The 4,454-nt window shown below is 42.2% G+C and overlaps 1 pseudogene; it reads left to right on the forward strand.

The window, feature by feature from the left end:
• The first annotated feature begins 611 nt into the window (after positions 1–611).
• Positions 612–1,307, forward strand: LOC149303031 (DNA-dependent metalloprotease SPRTN pseudogene; annotated as a pseudogene).
• The last annotated feature ends 3,147 nt before the right edge of the window (positions 1,308–4,454 follow it).

Consider the following 4,454-nt stretch of genomic DNA (forward strand, 5'->3'; position numbering starts at 1 on the left):
TTTCTATTTAATATGGCAAGCCAATCTGATTCTGGTGATGCCACTTGGTTATAGAAAAAAAGAGGTTTGATACTCAGGAGGTACGTAAGATTGAACATTTATTTCTACGTGTGAATTTTGTTTCTTAAATCAAAAAAACATTTTATTCATAATTATTCTATCTTCGTAAATATTACTTATATTAAATGATGCCTTTTAGATACAAAAATCGCATGAAGCGAAAGCCCTATCTCTCCTTAAGGGGAAAAAAACAATATATAAATTATGTGGATACAAAAAATAGCAAAAATGGAAATTGCGATTGAACAAGGTAAAAAATGGCGGAAAAAAAGCTTTGGACAGTAGGGTGGGAAAAACCTTGGCCATGAAGGTCATAGAGTGATGCAAAGTTGGTTAAGTTGAAGCATTCAACTTTTTTGCAAAGTTTTAGTGAGTTTGTGTACGCAGCTTAGTGCTGGGCGAGATCACCACTATGCATGGACATCAATAACTCACTATGACATCATAGTATCATAAGCTTCTACTGTCATCCCATTTGCTACTTGATTTTTGTGAGAGGGAGCTGTTGCGGTGACAGACTTGATTAGTTGTGGAAGCTTTTCCCCAGTGCGATGGATTATATAGATCCTGAGTGCTTATCAGTTATCGATCCTGCTTGGGAGGTGCTGGACCCAAACCCCAACCTCCAGGAATTGTTCATGTCACTTAATCACAAGTTTTTCAAGGGAAAGTTGATGTGGGTGGAAGTAAAATGGAGCCACAGGATGACACAAAAAGCCGGGCTTTGTCGCTACAAGATAAATGAAGACCTGTGCACTATTTCTATCAGCAAGCCACTACTAAGCTTGAGATCAAGGAAAGATCTTGTTGAGGTCCTTCTCCATGAAATGATTCACGCTTACCTGTGTGTGACACACAAATACAAAGACGAAGGAGACCACGGTCCGGAGTTCTGCAAACACATGGAGCGCATAAACAACATCACTGGCGCCAACATTTCCATCTACCACAATTTCCATGCAGAGGTTGCTAAATGCAGAAAGCACTGGTGGCTCTGTGATGGACCCTGCAGGGCTTGGGGGCCAAGGTTTGGCTTCATAAGGCGGGCAATGAATCGGGCACCCTCTGCTCGGGAACGTTGGTGGTCACACCATCAGCTTACCTGTGGGGGGACATTTATTAAAGTGAATGAGCCCAAAAAATACGTTCAAAAAGGGAGGAAGAGGAGTTTCAGTTCACCAACCGCCACTCCAAATGACAACAGTGGCCATGAACTGCCCAGCAAGAGGGCCAGAATGGACAAATAATTCATTGCTATGTGATAACATCTATACATACTGATCAGCACATGGTTCTCGTGCTACTTAGTTACTTGGAGTTCTTGATTGTATTATATACCAATAAAATTGTTTAAAACCCAACATAGAACATTTCTATTGCATTCCTTACTATAGATATATAGATATATAGATAAGTGCATAAAGACAGGCATCTTTAATAATTTTGGGCTCACCAAACATTCTCAGCGCTAAGGAAAGATGAACAGGTGGTATTGGGTCAACTTAGGTCCAAAAGAGAGAGTCCCTCATAAAGAGGGACACTTGGGAGGTATGATTTATGCGATACGTTAATTCGCATAAATCATTACATTTCCATTAATTTTCAGTACTGTAAGAAAACCATCTATCTCTGACAAAATTGTATCTACAGCAATAAAACACACTTTGATACCTAAAACTACAATTCAAACGCAATTGAGATCGTTTCAAGAGTTACCGGATCATCACAGCAATACCGTCCAGAAAATACATGACAGAAATAAACATAATGCTTAGCTGTTTGGGTATCGTTAACTGACAAGCAGCTCTCGTAGACTGGCAACAAAACGATTTCGCGTTTCGAAGAAGTTTGTCCCAGCCGCCTTCCTCTAGTTCAAGCCCCGTTACGGTGTCACATGACCGGAACAGCGCGCTGAAGCTATAAGGGAAGCTGCTGACAGTTCTGAAGTAAGTTTGGCGGTAACGGGTTGGAGTCGCTGAAGGCAGTGGCGGCGCTAAGTTATTCCTTGTCCCCTGACGAATTTCTAAACTGCCGACTGCCTACCGGGAAGCTGGGAGATTTCCCGGTGGACCGGCTGATCTGGGGACCGGTGGATCATTAAGCCGTGCGGCGCGATGCCTCTGACAGTGGCTACGCTCGCTGAGGCTCTTCATCCCGCCCCCTTGAAGACGTGACGCTTGCGGGGGCGGGCTCACACGGTCATCAGAGCTCCGAGTGCAGAGCAGGCAGGCAGGCAGGCTGAGGAAGGAATCAGCAGGGAAAGAATAAATACGGTATTGATAAAATTGTTGCGGGTAGGGCTCTAATCAATGTGGAGTGGACATATGTTAAATCTAAATAACACACTAAAGGGGGCTGGGGCATAAGTGCCCAAGGCAGTGGGGTTAACAGTAAACAAGAGAGGGCTGGATGGGGCATTACATATAAAGCAATACTAAAGGGGTTAGTAACTAAAGGGGGCTGGCTAGCGATAGAGATGGGTGGAACTGAGCCCAGCAGGTGCATGACCAGACCCAGGAGGGATGTGGTTGGGGAGAGGAACACTGCCCACCTTACCTAAAGAGCCAACCAAAGGTTTCATATTCTCCCCCTACTCCCCATATACATAGTGAGAAGGGAGAGGGCGGTATATAGTCAGAAAGGGGTAGATAGTGAGAAAGGGGGTAGTAAGAATATTGAAAAAAATAAAGAGTGAGCTAAAGAATAAATGAATTAGTCTGTGGATAAATTCTGTGAATGAGGGAGAGAATGAATTAATGTGCGGATGAATTGTCTGAATTAATTAATGTGCAGATGAATTGTCTGAATGAGGGAGGATGAATTAATGTGTGGATGAATTGTCTGAATGAGGGAGAGTACTAATTAGTGTGTGGATGAATTGTCTGAATGAGGGAGAGAATAAATAATTATGTGAATGAAAGTGTGAATAAGTGAGTGACTGACTCTAAAAGTGTTTGTGTGTATCATAGATGTATAATTGCGGAAGGGTAAAGATGGCACTTGCAGGATGTTTGAGCCTTGGGGACCAAGATGGTTTATGGGACAAAGATAGCATAGGACGGACTGTTTGGGGACAAAGTTGACTTGCGCTGGGCTATTTGGGGACAAAGATGGCAAATCGTATGTGTGTTATCTGGGTGCTGGTCAGGTTCTATGTGGGCAGTGTGGATGCCAGAGCTGGCTTTGGGTGGTGCAACCTGTGATCTATGCCTGTAATTTAGGGGTTTTCAAATATACCTTTAATGCCGTGTTTTTATGTGAATTCCAATTGATCTATACCTGCAAAGCTGGGTTTTTGTTCTGTAGATCCATATCTGCTATGCTATGTTTCCAAACATTATTTATTTATACCTGCAAATACAGGGTTTGTATGTCTTATTCAGTTGATTAATACCTGCAATGCTGTTTCCATGTATTTATTTGATCTATACCTGCAATGCTACGTTTCATATATTATTATTGTATGGAGGCGATCATACAAGGGTGTGGGGACACCACATTTATCTATACTAAAAGGGTGCTGGCTGGGGCATCAATAAACAAGGGGCAAAAACACTAAGGGGGATATAAACGACAATGCAGGGTGAAAAATCCATCCTGATGTAGATTGTGTCCTGCTGTTTGTGTGTTTTTGGTTATCAGTGTAGGGTGTGTGTGTGTGTGTGTGTGTGTGTATAGGTGTTGGTGTGGCAGAGCCTGTCCTGGTGTGTGTGTTCGGGGGTGTCAGTGTGGCAGAGCCTGTCCTGGTATGTGTGTTTGGGTGTGGGTGTGGCAGAGCCTGTCCTGATGTGTGTGTTTGGGTGGTGTCGGTGTGGCAGAGCATGTCCTGGTGTGTGTTTTTGGGTGTTGGTGTGGCAGAGCCTGTCCTGGTGTGCGTGTTTTCTTTTCTCTTTTGTTGCCTGAATTGCATTTTAGGTATGTATTTCGCTAAAAGACAAGTTTGTTTTTGAATAGTTTTGTGTAATAAAAATATGTACAAGAATTTCAGAATAGATTGTATATCTATGATTGTCTGCAAAATCCTTGAATCTTCAATAAAGAAATTAAATTGGAATAAAAAGGCTCAGACAGTATAGATGCGGATGTGTTTAGAGAGGATTATTCATTTTGTTTAGTTGCGTGGATGCATTGTATATGAATGAGTAGGTGCCCTTACATGAACTTATAGCATAAACAGCTCAAGAAACGACAGGCAGTTTGCCGTGAGTATTTCTGGAATGGTCTTGTGAGATTGGATACCAAAGCAATGCTTAGTAATGTGTTTTCATCTATTTTTTGTTGGAGTGGGGGGCTTTTATTTAATATGCCTTCCAGACAAATGCTACTTTGCTTAGTAAGCCAAAAACATAACATTTTGATTTGTTTCCCCCTAAATGTAGCACTTATATATAATC

This window comes from Sceloporus occidentalis, unplaced genomic scaffold (assembly GCF_023333645.1).
Source record: "Sceloporus occidentalis isolate IW3139 unplaced genomic scaffold, rSceOcc1.0.p SCAF_16, whole genome shotgun sequence".
NCBI lineage: Eukaryota > Metazoa > Chordata > Lepidosauria > Squamata > Phrynosomatidae > Sceloporus > Sceloporus occidentalis.